At 41.9% G+C, this 22,240-nt stretch overlaps 1 long non-coding RNA gene across 2 annotated transcripts in view; it reads left to right on the forward strand.

Annotated features, from left to right (window-relative positions):
• The window catches only part of LOC116380107 (uncharacterized), a 91,181-nt gene that overhangs the window by 17,745 nt on the left and 51,196 nt on the right, over window positions 1-22,240 (forward strand). For both annotated transcript variants that reach the window (XR_004212505.1, XR_004212504.1), the window contains exon 3: window positions 13,867-13,983. This is a non-coding gene — a long non-coding RNA (uncharacterized LOC116380107). The remainder of the gene's footprint in view (window positions 1-13,866; window positions 13,984-22,240) is intronic.

The raw sequence follows: 22,240 nt of genomic DNA on the forward strand, positions 1-22,240 counted from the left end.
CCCCCCCCCCCCACTGGGATTTGGAAATAGGTAGCCCAGAAGATGTAACAAGTATTTTGTTCACAACACTCAGGGATTTTTTTGCTCTTTTGTAAATGCACATGCAGTACATTTTACCTACCGTTCATTGGATGGCTAAAAATGACCCCATCAACTTTGTTGATGATTCGTTAAGATTTGTCAATTTCAAGTCCTTAAATCAAACAGCAAAATGCAGCGCTTGTAGCTGCCCTTCAGAGGGACACCATTTCTGATCTTACATACATATTAGCAAGACGGTGTAATTTGTCTGTGCCTTCCAGAACAGTTACAAATAACTGCAGCACATTTCATACAATTGTCCTTTGGTCGTACACAGGCTATGGCTATGGGTTTGATTAGGTTTAGGTACAAAAACAACCACTTGGTTAAGATTGGGGAACAAGAGTCATAATGGGTAAAAGAAAGCAACGCTGACTATTGGAAGGAAACAGGAAGCGACGCTGACTATTGGAAGGAAACAGGAAGCGAACAGTTCAAAGTGTTGTTGACCGATCTGTCTACCCTGACCTCATCCGTGTTGAGGTCAGGGTAATGTTAATATTTCCTCCTTTGCTCCTAATGAACAAGAGTCATAATTCCTCTATCCTCAGTCTCGAGGGCTTTGTCACTTGAACGTAAACAAATGTTGTTTTTGGACATTTGCTCAAACGACTGATGCTGCTTCTTTGGAGTACAATCTCCTTTTTTCTTACATCTTCTCAGTGATTTGATTATCTTCACTCTATCCTCAATCTCCTTCCTTCCTCTCAGGACCCTGAAGAGGATAACCAGCATGGAGCCGCTGGTTAAGCCACTGGTTAAGCATTTTCATGCTAGATTTGAAATCAGATTATATATGGGCCTGCTCAATTGACTTAATGGATTTGAAGAGACTAGATCCTATTAATAAAGGAATAAAAGAGATGGAAGAAAGGAGAAAAGGGGCGCCTTTGCCCCCGAGGCTGTGGCCCCACCAGTGGGACTAGAAGGCTAATCTGCCATGCAAATTAAATCCTGCCTCTATGCACTGGCCCCTCTAATGTCCTCCATTACACACCTTTTATTTGTTGTGGTCTGATATTGCAAACAGATATGGTTCCAGCAACAGTCAGGGACATCAGACTGGTATGGGTGTGATTACTGAGGAAGATGGAATTTGCAAAGTGCTCATCGCCTCGGAGGAACAAGCAATGGGAATATTCCAAGATGGTCTTCAGATTGGGACTGACACTGTTTTTTTTTGTATCCCCTTTTTTTCACCTTTTAAAGAATCCACCTTCATGAGTTCCAGGCAGGATTATGAAGCATTTGAGACTGAGAGGTTTAATCAGTAAGAGTGGCAGTATTTGGGCCATAACAGAGCTTATCTCACCGTTTTCTCTTTTGTCTTAATGAGGTTGTACTTTGCTTCATTCCAAGTCTACCTCTCACACTCTGTTCCTGTCGGGCTGTCAAAGGTAGCTGTAAAAACAAATGTGTCACATATGCTAATCCGATTCGCACAGGGATCATGACATGGATTATACTCTACGTACAGTAGCCACAAAGCTGTGAAACCTTCAGTGTTCTTTCTGTTTTCTAGCAGCAAAGTTCACCTTTCTCTGTGTTTGGTTCAACTCTGCAGGGCAGACAATTTCTCTCAGATTAGGATTTAAAGCTAAACAAGGCTACGAGAAGAAAAATCCTAAGAACTCCTGCATAAGTAGCTTATAAAGCTTTTTCTTTGAATAATCACCGCAAATGAGTAGATGAAATGCAGGCTCAAGGGTTTGTTTGTGCATTGGCTAGTTGGTGGGAAAGTCTGCTTTCTTTGCTTTAAACAGTGTGAGCACATCTCAGCACATAAAAGATCTAGCCTCTCATCCTCTCTTCTCCTTGACTAAAGTCAATAAGAAAATATAACTTTCACTTTAGCTCCCTCTCTGTCACACAAGAAGAGAATTTGGACCTTCTTTTTCTACCACATAATGAAAACAATGTTCTCCCCTTTCTGTTGCCTACTGTGTCAGTGTGGGAGCGACGTTATTTCTGTCCAATCACAACCGAGAAAAACACGACTGAAATTGAACACTAGCGTTCTTGATCCTATTATAAGTGTTTGACTGTTTGACCAATCACTGCAAGAGAAACTGCTTCTGCAGGATAAACATAAACTAAATATAGAATATATCCTCTGTCTTTGATATCAACATCCTGCCAAATAAAAACGAATATCCACCTTTCAAACAAAGGTATGCCTGGGAGTGTGGACCTCATTTCAAGCACAATTAACTTGAAATGGAGTGCTGCAAGATCAATAGTCCCCAGTTGATCCAGAGGGAGCTGTCAGTCTATGGAAATGGCACACATATGGTAATATCCCCAGCTTAACAACAACTTAGAGGATTTACTGTTGCTGTTTCCAGACCCACATGAATAACAAACAGTGGGCCACCCCCTGGGAACCATTTTGTTTTATCCCAGCTTCAATTAATCTTTAAGGAGGAGGATACCATTTGAGAGAAATGGCAGGGGGGATATGAAGAGGGCGTTTGTAGATGTGAAAGGTATACTGCTAATTATGAAAATTACAAATAGACGATCCACTCATACAAATTCAATGATGTGTGTGTTCCAGTGTTGTCTTCACCTAACTAGCTTTTCATCATCTCTTTGTCTCTCCCTCCGTCCCACACACACAGACACATAAAGTGTGTTTGCACTTTCATTTTCTAATTAGGACACTTTTGTCTCAGCGAGAGCTGCTATTGACAGGCACGCAGACATTAGCAGGATTATATGAGTTCTTACACTGATGAGTGTGATGAGATCTCAGGAGATGTGTATGGATTTTACCTCCTGCTGACTGCACTTCTCTCCTCTTAGCCTCGGGGCCAGAAACCTGTGGCATAAAAGACGAAGTGAAGAAGATGAGAGCGAGGATAGCTGGCAAGCACAGTAGTTATACGCTCCAGTGTGATGTCATTAAGTCAGATATGTTTAGCGGAGTCAGGTGCGGACAGCCAGCACGTATAGACAATGCAGTGTCACTTGAAAGAGCGCTGGGACTTAGGTCAATCGAAATTGATTTACCTCAACTCTACGATTGATGAAGTCCGTTCAGGTTAAACTACAGAGTTCTCCATTGGACATGCACTTTGGGGAGTCGCTATTGGAATTGACTTCTGTCTGCCGCCCTCAGCTCAAGCCAGGTGGGAAATTGAGTTACAAAGCACACTATGAGAGGGATAGATGACCTCTGTGACAGTTATACAGTTTGTGTCTGCCTTTCATAACTCCAGCTGAAGAAAGTCACTTGATTGAACTGAAAAGGAGACTACGGTAAAAATCCATATTACTCGTTTCATACTCTTGTAATCTGGCAGCAGGTTGAGTCCTCTTGAGAAAGAGCACTAGAGAAATGGTGCCATTCAAAACATGACTGTTTAAGTCCTGCTATTGGGGAATCGCAGCACTTCCCCTGCTCTTTCAGGAAGGCAAAGTGTCGTTGGAGACATGTGACAGGCACAGAGGCAATTCCCTGTCCTGTTTTCCAGGGAGTGTGTTAAACAAAATTTAAATTGCTACTATGCTTTCGTCACTCACCTCTGGTGAAGGAGAAGTGATGTTGGTAAAGAAATGAATAAATGGAAAAAAAAAAGCACAGCCCTGGGGCCTGTGGCTCTTCCTGACTCCAGCTTTTATCATGTAAATAAGGTGAATGGGACTGGGTTAGGGGGACAATTCCCCAGCCGCCACTTGAGCCAAATACAACTTTCCTGCGCTTTAGGCCTACAATGAGGAATGTATTTGGAGGCCTCAGTTTTAATTTAACTAGAGTGGCAGCTGAGGGGGCACCAGGGACCTCATCTCATGACTGCTACGATCGCTCGGGTGGAAGGAGGGGAAACCTCAACCCGGTGCCGCACATTTCAACGTGCAAGATCTCTTCCACAGCTCCATCACTGGTTGTGTGTTTGTGTGCAGCTGGCTGTTGCACTCACTCTGTAACACCTCTTTGGTTTCCCAGGGAGGAAACACGTTTCTTGCTCCACTGTAACATTTGATTCATTACCATCTGAAACAGCACATCAGTTCGCTTATTATGTCTTAAAAAATCCTCCCAGCGTACCAAAGAGCAAGGGGGAAAAAATCCACCGAAGAGGCGCTGCCTTGAAATTGACAGCTGTTATTGTGCTGTGCCATCTGGTGTATTTGCCAGGGAACAGAAAAGGGTTAATATTCTATGATGTGTGGTAGCAGTGGCACAGCCTCTTCTGCACAGCCAGAGTGAAATACCGGGTGCCAGGAATCTGTGCACCCGATGGAGAGAAACCTTCAACATTAGCATGGCACCATATCAACCAATGTGGCTAATTTAATGGGTCAAATACGGTTGGGAGGGTGCCAAAATAACAGACGCACTCACTAGCAGAATCTCTAACAGGGTGGAGAATCACAAAGAGGAGTTACAGCTCCGCTTGGCATTATGCAGCTTTTTAATCATAATTCTCTACAGATAAAGCGAAGCAACCCTGGACCATTTATTTTCCTTTTTTCTTAACCCTGCATTTGGGAACTCTGTGTTCAGCTTGGGCCTGTTTCTGTCCCTGTGCATTTGTGTGCAAGTATCTGTTTTGCTGTGTTGGAGCTGTCATTATTCATTGACCACAGATGTAAATGGATCTAAACAATGGGACGCGCGTGCTGCGGGTAGCTATCGCCCCTGGAGAGGACAGGCCCTGCTGAAATTAATAGGCCTCCCGTGGCTAAATAAGCAATGGCTAAATAAGCCTAAATGTCCCCCAATCGCATGACAGACAGGGCCCAAGAATCCGAACAGCAGGTACTTATTATATGAATTGCTGGAGAGGGACATATTGCAGACCTAACATGCCACATCAAAAGCATCAAACGGCACTGGATTTGAATCATTATGTGTGCGTTTCAGGAAAGAAAAAAACCTAATTTGCTGCATAATGTTTCCTGCTATTTTTGCTTTTTGTTATAAATATCACAACTGATTATTTCACAGCTTACTGTGAAAAGCCAAGGCATTACTTTCCATTAAACGATTGTTGATAAACTTTTTTGGGAAGAGAGACAAATCATGAAACATCAAACATTTAAATGTCTTTCTTTGAGAAAATACCACATATGTGCACTAATATGCCCAAAGCCCTAATGTTGAAGAAAAAACCCTTAAGAATATGGGTATAAATATGCTCCTTAGCTGGAAGACACACTTCTTTGAGCCATCAGCTCATTTCTAATTCTGAGTGCTGGTTCACAAAATTGTCCAACATTTAAAGCGACTGGCAGGGGGTAAATTAGTGCTCCGAGATGAATTATCATACAATTAAGGACCCCAGAATGTGCCAAAATACAAAAACCACAATATGGAGGAAAGACCTACTTTCCCTTTAATTCATCAGAGACAGACCAGTGTCCCTTTCTCATTTAAAGGAACAGGCTTTGACTTTCTTGTTTGCTCATCCTGTTTTTAGCATTTCATAGGTTCACATAAATTCTGAAAAGCCCGCTAATTCAACTGTATGTTGTGAGATTGTAATGTTAAGTGATATTGTGATTCCTAAAGACACTGGTGCTTCAGTTTAAAGTATTATCTTTTCATTTATCATTACACGTGTTCCTCATACTGTTGCTCTGTGTCTTTCCTTCTGGCTCCTGTGTGGCGATAAAGGTGGCTGTATTGGGGATCTGAGCTGTGTGAAGTGATGGGACTGCTGAGGTGGTCAATAATCTATTACGGCACTCAGCCCTCAGCAGAGTGACAAATGTCTGTCAGAGAAATAGGCCCAGAGAGGTCAGAGCTGGACTACTGACCTCCACCCCCTCTCAGCCATCGCACACAGATAGAGCAGGCTGACGCAGACTATAGTGGCAGGTGTCTGTTTCTGTGTCCACCCACCTCTATCAAAACCTACCGACACACAGACTTTCTAACAATTAATAGACGTTTTCAGTCATGTCAGTAAACTTCCACATCCAACTCATCACCACTGCACGGTTCAACAAATCTTGCAATCGTGCACATTTACAGCATAGATTTGGTTGTTCCTTCAGTATGAGTTGATGTCCGGGTTTGCATATTACAGTAAATGAAATTAGAGTCAAAAGCGGGATATCAATGTGCATGTATATGTAAATGTACTAAGTGATAACATTGGAAGTTCCATGACTATGAAAGAGATCAAATCATAATTCAGATTGTAGTCTCTTCACAGTTCAACATACATGGCGAATGTGCTTGAGTATTAATAAAATATTAACAAGAAATCCTTTTGCCAAGTATTAATTGAAGCAGGGATCTGAATACAAGTCTATGGTTGTACAGTGTAATTTTGAGCCGCGACAGCGACACTGGTATTACTTTCACCTGGCGAGTCTGTGTGTGAGTCATCATGCCTGAAGGTGGTCCTGAAGACACCTACTGTAGCGGGAACTACCACAGAGACGGTTTAAGATGCGTTGTATTGGTTTGCATGAGTTGTTTGTTTTGCTCTGATTTCTCAGTATGCAGAATTCTTTTTTTTTTTTTTTTTTTGCGGAACAATTTTCCCAAGTTGTGGACATAAAGTTCTGCTACATATCATATCATATTGTATTTGAAGAAAGGATCTGCATATGTGACTCAGCAAAGTGAGATTCTGGGAATTCATTTGGTGCTGCTGAGTATATAAAAACTCCCTCACAGAGTCACCCTGAGAGGAGTCAGTGGTCTTTGTGTATTGGCAGCCCTGCTTCCATGTTTTAATGATAGGAATGGACGTACACCATTTAAGTATCAAATCAATAGCAAATTAAATTTTTCTAGCAGTGCAAGCTACACTCACAATCACCTGTAATGATCCTTGACAGACTCTGGTTACGCTGCTCTCGTGTCACTTTGCTCTCAATACACACACTGCTTGGACCTGCTCACAGCAGTTGCTGGTTATAATTCATATCTAATTAAAACAGTGCAATTTCTATAATGTTTTATTTTCAGGGATCATCAGCATATTTTGTTGGCCATCCTTGCTGTGTATGTTATGCTTAAATGTGTATGTTCTTTATGAGTGCAGACAAATGACACGTGCATTCAGAACACTACCTGAACACCTGAAGTAGGTTACGCAGACACACATGCGTCTCGCCTGGTGGTGTGGTTCGGAAAATGGGCTGGGACCTGATTTAGATAAAAACATGATGACCCACAGGCGCTCTTATAATGAATAGTGTGTCCTCCGAGCCTTTCGTTTTCCTCCAGCTTCCTACATTTGTCATCTTCATATGAATAAACAGGCCTATTTAATCTCTCTGTCCTTCCATGGGATTTTGTGGCACGTATACCCTAAAAGCAGGCTACGTGTAGCCTACAAACATACATGTTTTGTCCTGTTTCCATTGAATGGTTATCAACAGAATCTCCATTGCAAATGAACTGCAGAGAGATGCAGTACCGATCCGTCATTCTCTGAATTTATGTGTAGACTTGTGACAGTGTTTTGAATTAGATCAGACCTCTACACGTGATCAGTAACATCAAGTTTGCAACTCAAACCTCAGTAAGAGCTGTAGCTTATAAGCATAAAAAGGCCTTAAAGGTTCACCTAAGGATGTTAAGAAGACGGTAGACGTTTTGATGCTGACCTGTCAGTCTCCCTGCGCTCACTTCTGCAACACATCTACTGTTGATCAAGTGGAAATTAACTGCACCAGAACCACATGCCGTGCTGGGAATCTGCACATTGGCTCTGCCTTTTAATAGACTTACACTTCATTTGGCCTCTAAAGCCTGTGAAGCCTCCCCTGGGATGGCCTGAGGCGAAGCCCCCCCCCCCCCACACACGCACACGCACACACACACACACACACACACACACACAGACACAAATGCATGCACATACAGAGAGCCAGAAGGAGGTATGCCAGAGGGAAAGACTTAGAAAGATATGGAGAGAGAGGAAAAAGAAGGCAAAACGTGAAAAGGGGAGACAGAACGAATATGAGATTCCTTACAGGAGAAAGATGGGGGGAGGAGAGACAGAAATGGAGACAGAAAAAGACAAAGAGTCAATGCTAGATAAAGGAGAAAACACAGAGTGAGCTTGTGCTGTCTATGTCGGGCAGCGGCGACAAAGCCTGATTAGACCATCGCTGCGCAGTAAGGGAGGGAGTGAGGGCTAAACAATGCAGCCTGCTTCCCCTTCATAACAACAGACCTTCCTGTCTGACCCCCTAACCTCTGTCACCGGCAATACGTGTCACAGCCGCGACGACACCCTGTCAGACCCACCCCTCCCTCCTTCTCTCCATCACCCACCTCCCTCCCTTCAACCTCAAGGCCGTCAGTCCAACCTTGTCAGCTGACGAACCCCAAATTATTCACTTTTCAGCACAGCAGGTGTGATGAAGGGAGATCTTATGTTCATGGTCCTACATTTGACTTACACTGGTACATTGTTGCGCAAAAGCTCCACAGTGTCGGTACGAGAACAAGGGAATAAGTTATGGTTCAACCCTCCACACTAAACAGAGGAGTTTCAAGTTTCCTCGTTGCTGTGACCAGTATTGCTATTTTTTTGCTTCATTTTGGGGGATTTTAAGGTTTTGAGCTAAAACTGGTGCAATCTGTTTTTAAGTTTCTGACTATGTGTCCCTGAAACACACATATGCACCAATACAACAAATACCAGAAACAACCGATTCTAACATTATTAGAGTTAAAAATACACAAAAAGCATCTGCTGTTGTATCAAAGTTATATCATTGTCTATTAAATATAGTTTGCATTTGTTGGACAAAACAAGTCATTTGGGTGTTAGGGAATTGTGATTCACTCATTTCTGACATTTAAAAAACTAAACGATTAATCAAGAAGCAGTCATCAGATTAATCAATAAGGAAAATAATTGTTTGTTGCAGCCCTAAACATTATGACCCAGTAGGTTTTTTGCAACGTGGTACTACATTTACTAAGTCCCTATTGAAGAAATGTAAAAGGTAAAGTGGTTTTATGACTCAAATTAGACCATAGAAGGGATTTTATTTCCATGACATCTTTACAAATATGTTGTTTTTTTCCCCATTTTGCTATTATAGCATGCCCAGAATACGTATTGTTCTATATGTCTTTGTAAGTGTATGACTTTTAGTGAGCAGCCCTCTGGTGTCCTTGGTGGTGCTATGATATTGTATTTACTGATAATGTTCAGTACAAAACATAACAGAAACCAAAGTACAGAGAAGTTCCAAGTGTCCTCGTGGCCATGACAAAAGTGACCAAAAAAACCAATGAAGTCATCTAGAAATTCAGTTTATATTCTACTAATTTGGAAGATGTTTACTGTTCTCGAGTGATGGGAGTGGCACTGTGTTGTACAATAAGCTAATGAAGTGGTTGAGGTGGATTGTGGATGTATGAAGCTCAGGACTCTGATACTGGAGACAGGGGTACCTTAAAAGTGATGTTAGGTTCAGGCAACAAACGTACAATGGATCAATAAAAATAAATAAATAAACATATCCTGTGTTGTTTTTGACTTTTCAGAATTTAACGAAGACCAAGATTTTTCCTGAACTTAACAAAGTGCTTGACCAAGAATTTCTTTGTTGCAACTATAGCCTACATCATTTTTTCAAAAGAAACCTCCACAGATAACATACTCACACTTGCTAATTTCCACCGGTTTGTTTTGTATTCACTCTGTGTAGTTTGATCTAATTCCAGCAGATGGTTACAGCAGAGTTAAAAATCTGCTGCAAAATGGCATCCTCTATCAGAAGCTAACAGTTAACGATTAAAGCGATTCTCCAGTTAAACCAGATCTAATTAGCTTTTGCCAATTTCCCCCCCTCTCGTACCTCTAAACTCTCCATCTGCTGTATTGGAGCTTCTGAAAGTGAACTCCACTTCTAGGAAGAGGAGCTGCTGTAAAGCTCACTCTCTCTCTCTTTTTTTTTTCTCCACGGGCTGGTTTGAAGTCATCTTTTGTCTGGCGAGGGGGGGTTATTGTCTACATATTAAGTGAGGTTCTGTAAGGGTTTCAGCAGCATCTTGACTCCCCTAAGCTGAGGAGCAGCTGAGGTTAAGTGGTCTCCTCACTCATGGCACCCATCTTCTTCTTCACCGTGACAGCTGGGGACCAGACCGTTGCCATAGATACACTATCCACCCCCAATCGACTGCTCATTTGAAGTTAACACACACACTCATATATATATATATATACACACACACACACAGTATACTGTGTACAGTATCAGTTAATAGTGGATGATCTTTGATATTTTTCTGGCCTCTCTTTCTATTCTCCTCCCTGAGCAACTGAACCAAAATATGAACACTGAACAATACTAAATCTAAAAGCAGAAAACTCTTTTCCTTTCATGCACTCTAAGGTTTAATTGTTATCTATTAGAACTGATTATGAAAAATGGAAAGTCAGCTTTTGGAACAGTAAAAATAAATCTCAGTCACTGTACATGACTGCGTTTCTGTTTGTTTTGCTCAAATTGCAGAACTTTTCACTGAAATTGGAAGAATTCCAAGAGATAAACCAGTGATCAGGAGAATAATTTCAAATATTATTTTCCAATAACACACTCCACAGGGCAACTTCTTGTGTGCCAGGCTACAGAAGACACAGGTCTTGTTCACTGACTGAAGGGAATGGAATTTGCTTTGTATGCAGGAAATTCCCTCAGTGATGAATTCTGTTTGAAAATGTATAATACTACAGGATCATTCATCTTCAAAGCCATCCCACTTTATGTTTGTTTTCAACTGTATCAAGTATATTCAATTACTTTAAACTAAAGTATAAAAGATGTAGTGAGTGATAAAGTAACTATCTATTAATCCTTAAATAAGGGATCAAGATTGTTAAAAATGAATTGGCTCCAAAAACTGAGGTAACAAAAACAATATTTAAGAATGAATAGCCTTTGTGTACAACTCAAACTCTTATGTTAACAATGTTGCATATGTTTCTTTCTTTCAGAAACATATGAGGACCACTCAGCCTCACTGCGCATTTGGGGCATCATTTATCATTTCTCATAAAAAGACGTTCTAAAAATGTTGCCAGATTTAGCTCAGAGCACAATGTTTGTGCTGCATTTATGTTGTGAATTTTAATATGATCACACATTGCTCTCTTTAAAAAAAAGCTATATTTTCTTAAAACACAAAAGAACAACAAAACATCGAACAGAGAAAGTTCTAGCAATGCCATAAACCTAATAGGATAATAAGGAAGGCATCTGAAAAGCCTCCACTGAAGGCTATATATGTATTTTCTGTGAATACCAATGGGAAAATGTGAATCAACTTGTGTAATTTGATCTGTTTTTAATTGCACTAAATTTCAAAGAATAGTCAGTGTTCCCACGGCAGTGAACGTCATCTCCATATGCAAAGTAAATGTATTTATGCAACAGCAAGAATGGATCTTTGGGTTCACAGTAGATGACTTTGGAGAGCGATCACAAGTCAGAGATAGAAATCTGTAAATACCTCTCTTGCAAAAGACAGCAATTCTACATTTCTACACAAAATATATGATTTTTAACTGATTAATTTTTTTAATGTCAACACACTGCCTGGAAGATATATTTTGATGGAACAATACAATCCTTTGCTCTTAAAATCTCCTATTTAATATCACGTAAACAGTAATGCATTTCTGATGTTGAATAATTTGTCATTTACTTATTCTAATTATTCATTAGTCAACAATTTCATATGAATTTATTAGAACCCCATTTCTGCTGCTCGTCACTGTAAAAGCTCCCATCCTGGTGGAGCTGCTGGATTCTGATGCTGCTGTGAGTGACATCTCTATAGGTGTGGTGCTGTTTACTCACCAGCAACGCTGTCCTGTTTGACCACTATCCTGGGTCAAACTCTAAGGAGGAGGCCCCACCTAGGACCCCGGACCAGCAGGCTGAGATTAGGGGACATTTGTTCCACAATATTGCTGCCTCCTGGTTTCCTGAGGCTGGCGCGTTTGCACAGAAGGTGCAGGCAGATATTTGGGTAGCGGCCAAAGCCTTTCCTTGCTAGCGGGCCACCTCGCAAGAGCTGCAGGTGCTGAGAAGGACTCCCCACTGCTTCCTAGTGTGGTCTGCGACCCTGCAGGCTGATGGAACAAATGCTGGTCTAGGGAAAATAAACTTATCTCATTTGGATGACAACACGTAGCCTCGGGTTACTATATTGTGTTGCACCAGTTTTGAGAAACAAGTTGGATGGGGTCAGCGGCTCATCTTGCATTGTGAAGCAGAGAGAGCAGTTTGTCTCACGGTTTTACTCTTCATATTAATATGTGAACTTTTTAAAAAGAAAGCAATATATTGTTACCGATTGCTAATGCAAGACTAAGTCTAATCAGATGATTTCCCCTTGCACTTCGGGAGCCTTTGGTAAGTAACTGGGAATGTTGGAGCTATTCTCTGTGGAGGGGCTCTCTTCTGGCTGACCTGGCCCTGACCCCAGAGGTGAACCCCATCACACAGAGGTGTTAGCGTGCCACCCAGCGTGATGGATCACCCCTCGGATCCCTGTGATCTAACAATCGCAGCCAATCATCAGGGCTCTCACTGTTACTATAATGATCGGCAATGATTCAGGCCCGTAGTATTCAGATGATGGATGGAGGCTCGTGCCGGGCCCTGAGAGAGGGCGAGTCAGGCTGGATAGAGCCAGGACTCAATGTCTATTGACAGCGTTGGTAGGATGGGTAGTTGTTCACATCTTTATCATAATGAAGTGGAGATACTTAACCCTGGAGTACGTTGGGGTCTCAGTGCCTTAACACTGATGTTTAAGGTGACCCCCCTTAGGGAGACGCCCACACATTGGCTAACCCTTTTTGCCAGATGATATGCTAATTTTTGTGACCTTAGATGGAGCTGGGTTACTCCCACCTCTACTGAAAAGAGAGGTTGATGAGCTCAGCACGATGTATAGGGGATTGAGATTTTATTTACATCTCTTTAACTTGAATTTAATGTCAACATTGGTATTAGTAGTGAGTCATTGAGTAGAAACACATTCATCATGCTCTGTAACTGAAGTCCGTGCAATCATTTTCTAGTAGAATCCTTTCTATTTTGTACAGAAGATCAAAAGTAATCCTAACACTAATGTATACAGCGTAAGCTCCATTTGTGTGGAAAAAAAGTAATTCTGTAGCAATAAAATGTTTGAAGCCGGGTTTTGTACTGTATCTCTATATAATACATGCAGTGTCTATGTCTGGCCTTTGGATTTGGGTAAAGGCTGTCACAAGCTCACATGAGTGCATGCATCACGGAGCAGGGGTACTCATCCAAACCCCACCCAAAAACCCACTCCCCCAGTGCGGGGAATTACTGGGCCTCTCCCAGCTCCTGGTAACCCCTTCATTATCCACACACCAATGGGTCCGGATCAGATTCAGCCTTTCTGCAGGGGGGAAAGAAATGGAAATTGGGAGGCAGGGGCTGCACTCCATGCATCTGAACAATGCCTCAATGTTTAAGAAATGGCCTCATGGATGGGAAGTGATAGGATTCAGTTGCGCAGCTTGGTCTGGAGCGGGCTTCCTTGTTTTAATTTTGGTCATTTGTGAGAATCTGATAATGGTTCCTCTGACGCTTTGGCGTGGAGCGTGGTTAGCAGGACTGCTAAACAGAGAACAAAATATTAGATGCTATATTTTGTTTTCACCATGACCTGTGAGGTCTGTGCTCTGCCCCTTTCTCGGTCTCCATCTCCTTTTCTCTCTATGTCCTCTATTCATTTTTAAATTAACCTCCTAATGGACCTCATCTGTCCAGAGAGAGCCTATTAACTAAAGCCTCTCTCTCATCCAGGGTGACGACCACAGAGGGCTGCAGACTCCACCCACACGAACCTGTCCCTGACTGCCCATCACACCAACAGCCTCACACATCAGGAAACAAAAAATCAAATGTGGAGAAAACCAAGAGGTAACAAAAGGATTTCATTATATATAATTAATTACCTACTGGACCTTTCCGAACCAAAGAATTAGAGGGCTTTAATTGCTTTATCACCTGGGCCTTGTGAGCGCAGCAACTCAGCAATCAGCCTGATTTGTTTTAAATGAGCTGCCATGGGATGAGGTGGAAGCTTGATGCTCTCTATCTGCAATGCAGCACCTATAGGTGAAGTGCTGGACTGAAGGGGTGTAGAGTAAGGCTCCTAAATGGTAAATTGAATGTCTGTAAATGAATGGAATTCAACAGTGTCAGACCATGAAGCTCCCTAACATTTTCTGCTGGCCAAAACAGTCTTCAAGAATCAGTTAAAGGGGCCCTGTTTTCTTTTTTTTTAACGGAAAGGTTTCAAAACCCACAAACTCCCTCAGGATGTGGCGGTAGCCTTGGGATTTGAACACCAGTGTTACTGATGCAATTAGCATATTCCTGTATTAAAGGAGGGAAGCGTGACAGTGTTTTCCAGGATGTCAGTATGTATCATTAAAAGGCATATTTTAATTAGGGACATGTTAGTTCGTTACACTAAATGGATTAACATTGCTTGTCAAGGGTAGAGATATGTTTTACATTTAAGTCCACTGGGGAACAAGGTCTCAATTTAACAAGACATCTTAAGTTGAGATGGGTCTTGTTAGTGGGGATTCAAAAATGGCACTTGGACAGTTTAATATTTTGAATATGTGTGAAGATGCTGTATCGCTGGGCAACTGTTTGTGTGTAACTGAGTGTAAGAAGTCAATTATTATATTGCAAAAGTCTGCAGGCTGTGATCTGGAAACAATGCACTCAAAGGGCAGACAGTTTGCTATCATTTGCAAAGGATATTATTAACAAAGGACAGACTTCAACTCAAATTGGTTTAGTTTTACATTATAATTTTGTAAAACAAATGATTTCAAAGCATATTTGTCCCTTTCAAAGTTATGAGGAGAGATTTAAAAGTGTGCAGCTTTAACAGTACACGTTCTGATGATGCAGCAAGTATAGGTTCTGCATGACTGTTTTTTGGATCAAAGAGTGGTTATCTCTCCTATTGAGCTGTTCTCACCTCTGTCTTCTCTCATTATGGGGCGGACAACAAGAATTTCTCTCCATTAATCAGAACCCAATTCCCGGGTCAGCCGTCAATTCTTAACAAGCCAACATGCAAAAAAGAAGTGTGGAAATAAGTAAAATAAAAACAAGACAAGCATCTCCTGAATGTCATAGATTCTGGAGAATTGATTTCTTCCCTGTTAGAGGGGAAAAATGTGCGAGAAACTACTGCTTAGCCAGAGGTTCTACTAAATTAGATTCACTTTGTGTGTGCAGTCAGCAATCAGTCAGCAAAGTCAACCTGAACTGGTTGTGAAGTAAGCACATATTCATATAAATTGGCTTTTTTGCTGCAGCGAATGAAATAATCCCCTACCTGACTGCGGTGGATTGCTCTACATTGTTTTCATCCGTACATGAATAATGGCTTGTGTGGTTCCACAGTTTCCACAAAGAGCACGTCAAAGGATTTTGAGACGATCGAGATAGTTATTGGGATGTGAATCCTGCAGCTGTGTTTTTACATTTCCTACACACCTGCTGTGTTAACACCCTGCAACGATTATATCCAGAGGATTTGCAGGCGAGAGGCGTTAACACATTTTTTTTTTTTTTGAAGTTCCAAATTCTTCATATGCGTTGTATACACATTCAAAAAGTGGCAACTAAAAGATGGGATTAATTTAGACTTGTACAGATGTAAACATGACGTCAGATACGTTCTGCTTAATGCTAAAATCCGATTAATAACAACATATTTGCATCCGGAACTTACAAACCTATCCATGCTGTGCCATTTTCCATGAGTAAAAGATGATCTTCAGTAGAATATCATCACTCCACTCTTCTGACTGTCACTTAGCCCTGTCAAGATATAATGTCCTGCCCTACTTTGCCAGTTCTTGATTAAAATGTTGACTTTTTGCTGGGTAATAACCTGATTAATGTAATTGAATGTAAAAGGGCGTAGCTCAGCAGCACTGCTGATCACTGGAGATGGATTAGGAGAGAAGGCTTTCAAATTGAATACAGTTCTCCCTCCTCAGCTTGTTAATTGTGCCGTTTACCACTACCTGAGTCAGTGACCACTGCTATTTAGTCTCTCTAATGATGATGCACAGTCCGACCCAACCACAGATAATTAAAAAAGCCTTCCCCACACCAGCCCCCCATCTCTCTCTGTCTTGAGTTTGGTGTTGCATTGACAAGCCGCACTAAGGCCAGATATTGAGCTGTCGAGTCTTGGCTGCAGGACCACGTAACATTCTAAATGCTGTTGTGTGTTGAAAGTTAGATATAGATCCTTGGTGTTTGGCTGTGATTGACAGCTGAAAAGTCTGAGGTTTCCTCATGTTCTTCTTGTCAAAATGGTTTCTCCCCGTTTGTGTCACTCAAGCTAAAACAACTGCTTTGGTGATAGTTAATTCATTAAACATCAAAAAGAGAATAATTGTTCTTAATCTTCAGAAATCATTGCTTTCCTGTTGGATGGCTTAAAGAAATTGTGGTTTTTCAAATCATCTTAATAGAATGCCATGTTTGTAATCTTTACCTGGGTAAATTGTGAAAAAACAAAAAATATCAGCTGACTTTGTTCATGGAAAGTTACAGAAAATGGTTAACAGGCCCACTTTACTGTGGGTCAAACGTGTCTCTGTCTAGCTTTGTTTTGCTGTGCGGTGCAGAAGCTTGCACACTTTGTAAACCTGACAATAAGTTGCGTTGGAGTCATTACAAGCAGCACGCTCACATGGGGTTTGTAGTTGGTGGGGACAGGTGACGTTTTTATTTGTGGCACTGATGTGCAAAGAGGTACTTCACCTCATTGTCACGGCCAGGCAGTGAGAGCAAGTACAAGCTCTCTTCATCGCTGCCCGGTGTTGGCTTTTTGGTCTGTATTTTACTTATTTTCTATGAAAGAACACAGTGGTGAAGAAAATGGACAATGCTAAATGCAAGATGGTTCTGCAGTATGTAATCTTTCTAACTAGCACCACCATTTGTGACTATATCTTTTGGGCTTCAACTAAAGATTATTATCATTATGATAAATCTACCGATTATTGTTGCAATTTATCCATTCATTATTTATTCTGTGAGATCTCAAAAATAGTTTGAAAACAAATAGAATACAATTTTATAGAGTCCAAGGTGATGTCTTCTTTAGTCCCAGCTTCAATTTGCAGTGATATAACATACTTAGAAACAGCAATTCCTCACATTTGAGAAGCTGGCACTAGTACACTTTACTAGTACAATAATTACTTCATTAGACTATTAAATAGCTATAGATTAATATTCTGTCAATCAACTAATTGTTTCAGCTCTACTTTATTTTATCCTCAGTTGGATAAAACACAAATTATTGTGTAATTTCATATGAGCAGTAAGTAGATTCATAATAATGTTTTGGCGCATAACAATGAGATTACTGCCACATCTATTTAGCTTTTGCACAGAATTAGGATTAAAAATCAAGCTGGGTAATGTAGGTTTTAGTTTTCGCTCACACTGTTTGCAGTGTTTGCCCACATTAACGTAAAATAACGTCTTGATCTGCACAGTGATAAATGTGTCTTTTGTCCACATTCAGTTTGATTACCAAAATAACTGAATAGTACAGTTCTCTAGGAAATTATTCAGCCCGACAAGAAATGTAGACTTTTCCCAATACATTTCCTCCATATCAAATTTACATGAATCTTTTTAAATGTACCCTGTTTCAGCAGCTCTATGAGAAGCTTTTTAAGAAGTCTGAGAGGAAGTAAAGCAGACTGTGAATTTCCACCGCTGGCAGTCTGGAGCCAGTGCTGAAATAATTAGGGGAGAGAAATCTTTGGCTTGTGCAAACTTCTTTCCACCATTGCAGAACAAAATAATAAAGAGAATGTGTGTGAGACAAAGGCACGAGACCCCTACGGTGCCTGGGTCTCTGCTTCCTGTCAGGAGTATTCCTGCGGGGTTTCACATGACAAAACGCAGAAAGTTGTTTTGTCCCCGTGCCTGTCATGATACACCCTCATAACCGCAGCTGTGTGTTTGTGTGCATTATTTGTGTACGTGCGTTTGGTTTGTGCGCTTGCACATGTGTGTAGGTGTGTGTGGCTGTGCTTTTCTTTTTTTGTGCTGGCATGTTGTCTCGCTGTCTTCCCTGTCAGCTCATAGCCTGGCACCTGCTCTCATGTTCCTAATTAGTCGTATTTAATTAATTATATTCTACAGCACATCTCCTCTCTGTTCATATGCAGCGTCTTTCTGTTGGTCTCACTCCTGTCCTTCTACTCTTCTAAGTCCTTGTATTTCATATGCAGAGAGAGTCTTTCCTTGTTGTCTGTATTTCAGTTGTATGGGAGTTAGGGCGAGAGGCCGAGGAGGTTGTGTTAAAGCTAAAGTAGCAGCTGTCTTCTGGTTAAGTCAAGCACTCTTTTATCATAAACGCCATGTCCATTTGGGCAATGGAAAAAAATACCTCCTTTTGTCGACCATGTTGTCATACTCTCAAAAAACAGCACTTGGTAACTCTTTCCATCTTCCAAATTTGATGCTAAATGAGTGTTTTTGCCTGCGAGACACGTTGACAACCAGCTGACTCACCGACAGAATCTCTTCAGTAAGCTGCAGGAAAACAAGTCAAGTTTCAAGCATGGTGAGTAAACAGAAATCAGGAAAGCACTTTACCTGTGACAGTTGGCCTAAGCACCTCTTTCTTCTCTGTTAGCTTTTCTGTTCCATTTGTCAGGTTCACTTGGCTTGTATGCCAGCATTGTCTATTAGGTGTATTTTCACTGGGCTTAGCACTACAGTAAAGGACTGAATTGAGACAAATGTGAGAGAGAGAGAGAGAGAGAGAGAGAGAGAGAGAGAGAGAGAGAGAGAGAGAGAGAGAGAATTGAGTTTATTAGCTCTGGTGTAATTACTCATCATTTAGCCTACAACAAATGTAAGTTATAATAGTAAGGGCTATTTATAGTTTTACTGAATGTCAAGCTTTAAATGCACTATAATATCTGACACTAAAACCTTCAAACACTTAGCCTAATATCACCTTTATGTTGCAGGAAGTGTGGTAATTCCTTAAAACCAGGTGACGCTAAGAAGGGGGCATCCAAGGTACACAAGCACATCAGTGAACGACAGTGGAAACAGCGTTGAATTTCACTTCCTGAAGTCAGAGAAGAGGGGCAGCCAGTCGCAGGCAGGCTCCCAGCTGCCCCTCATCCTGTTTTTTCCACTAGAGGATCCTGGGCTTAAAGAAAAGATGCCGTTAATAATTCAGAGCCTTGATGAACACCACCCAACACCGCCACAAAAGACAAGATCAAACTTTTGGCAAAGCCAGCGCTGCAGCGGGTCGATAGTGTTTCCCTGCGTAGCACGCTGTACGTTGACCATATGGACATCATAATCACCCGTGGGATGAATCAGCAGATTCTTGATCTGGAGCCCAAAATCACACGACACCTTAATTAGCTGGTGTTGATATCGCCCTTCACAGTGCTAATTTGTCACCGCCAACAAAACAGCTTCTGGCAAGCACGGTTCTGTTGAATTTTGTCGACACCGCTAAGGAAACAGAGATGGAGCATATGAGGTGACAACAATTTGGGAGTAAAATCCCCCCTGACAGGTAGCTCTACTTGGCAAAGCATTTCTTTTTATCAACAAAGATTTCACACTGAATCATGTTACATATCAACAGCCAATTATGAGGAAATCAGCACGAGTTTGTCTTGATTATGTCCTGAATAATAACATGCAACCATCATTAAATTGTTTGGAACTTTGTCTATTCCCAATGACATGCGATTCCCAATAAGGTGTAAATAATTGCTGCCCTCCTCGGGAGGCGTAGCCACCATGAAGCAGTGAGTTGAAAAGGTCAGACGTGTTCTGCACGCCAGCTCTAAAGTGGTTTATTAGCATCCCAACGACATATTCAGGAGATCGTCTGAGACATAATTACCTGGATAAGGTACAGATGAATACTGTATTTGGGGGAGAAGGCAAGGTTGGTTGGATATTGGCTTTGTCTCCATTAACCTGGAGCGCGGTGTTAAAGGATCTGTTTGTGGAGAGAAAATGACAGGGAGTCGGGCTGACGAGGCTGGACCGAGACAGTTAAAGGCCCCTCGCTGCATAGGATAATTAATAAATAAAATACCAGGGGAGCCCCTGCCATGCCTTCGTCTATGACAGGGGCTGTCTCCAGTGCGCTAAAGCATTAAATGACCAATTTCTGTCAGACTAACTTCCACCACGCTCTCTCTCTCCCTCTCCTTTTATTTCTCCCTCTCTCTTTTGCTTGCCCTCTCGTCTCCACTACGCTCACCCCTCTCTCCCACTCTCCCTCTCTCCCTCGTTCCCTCCCTCACTTCCTCGTTTTCTGAAGTGGGGCTACTTTGCTCTCTTTGCACTGAGTTTTTCAGCGACTGATGGCTCTAGTTCATTTCTGCTGAATTAATTGGTCCCTGAATGAATTCTGTTGACAGGGCAATTCATCATGTGTTTGGCCTGACAGTGACTGGGTGTTGGGTAGAGGAGGGGGTGGAGGCGTCGGGGAGTGTGTGTGTGTGTGTGTGTGTGTGTGTTGGGGGGTGAAGCGGTTTGGGGAGCCAGTCAGAGGTGGTGGGGGTTGGTGATTGTGGCCTCCCACTTTTCTTTCTCCCCTCTTTGCCTCGTCTCTTCTTCTTCCTCCGTCCTACTGGAAGCTACAGAAGGCTGGATGCTCTTGTTGCACCGTTTCACCCAAACAGTTGGGACTCAAACTAATCAACCCCCCCCTCAGGCTGAGCTTCTGTCAGACAGAAGACCCTCTCTCAGCTTGAAGGGAGCACGCAGGTCAGTGCTACCCCATTTTACACATTTTGACCTTTTGTTACACCCCTACCCACTTCCTCCCCAACCTTAAATCCCTCCCCACCGCTTGATGTGCACACACAAACCCCATCTCTAGACCCACAACTCCTCAGCCCTGTTAGAGACTGACATAATCAGGTAGCGAGGAATATTTAGTGCTTAATTACACAATGTGTCGCACAAAGGCCATTCAAAACGATAATTTAGCTCCTGAAGGGAAATCGCTCTGCACTGCTGACTGATCTAACTGGGATGGGAATGGTCTAATAGCATATAGTTGGCAGATGAGGCCTGGGTTGAGAAACGCAGCAATTGCATTTCTCCAGACAGCTCTCCGACTTATCATTATTCTAATTGCGAACTATGCTACAGTACAGGCTGCACACAGAGCCCGAGCATCCTTTGAGCTTGAACATGGAGGAAACCTCTTTAGGCTGTGTTGAGTCAATCAATGCTCACTCATTACAAACATCACAAAGTCATGTTCTTGTCGCCTGGATGGTCTCACCCGCCGACAGCGAAAATAACCTCATAATCATCGTTCTGTCAGGATCAGGATCATCAGAGACCGGGCTTGAACTCTCTGACTCCCCTGCCACGCTGAAATAATTTTAGTATGAGATGATGATTTATTTCCACAAGGACATTTTCTCAAACCTTTATTCTAATTGTCAAAGCCGTTTATTTTTGGACCAGGATGACAAATGCACAGTTGCTTCAAGACTTTTATATCTAAGACATATTCACTTTCAAGGTACAAACAACAGGAGAAATAACTCTTTTCAACACATAAAGTAGCTTCACATTATACCTCTGGAGCGCTTTAGTGCTGCCTCTTCTCAGCCCAAATCCATTTGGGATTAACAGAGTTAACGAAGGCGCCATTGTGAACAATACTGCACCCGTGTTAGCCACTAATTAAAGCCGCTTCTAATGAGGGCTCGTTGATTGACACAGCAGGGTTGGCCTCTCCCCTCGCCAGCATCAACTATGACAGCCACATGATGAGGCTGATGACAGGCTCCCATGCAGGCAGATGACAGGACGTCACTGCTAGACCACCATCACCGCTCCTCGTCTCTGATCAGTACAGCGCTCGTGTCACACCTTGAGATTCAGAACCCTGCTCTCTGGTTATCTCATGGATGTTTACACAACGAGAAATCATTATGTATTGAATTCTAGGTGTTTTTATTGAACTTTGCTGCTGTTATTTCTGTTAAAAGGAAACACCCCGTTTCAACAATCTATAAAGACTCACAAGGGAAGGTACACACATTTTATCAGCAAAATGCACTTTAAAAGTAAAAGCACTTGGCTGTTAAAAATCATA

The sequence above is a fragment of the Anarrhichthys ocellatus genome, unplaced genomic scaffold, assembly GCF_004355925.1.
Source record: "Anarrhichthys ocellatus isolate YVR2014 unplaced genomic scaffold, GSC_Weel_1.0 scaffold3, whole genome shotgun sequence".
NCBI lineage: Eukaryota > Metazoa > Chordata > Actinopteri > Perciformes > Anarhichadidae > Anarrhichthys > Anarrhichthys ocellatus.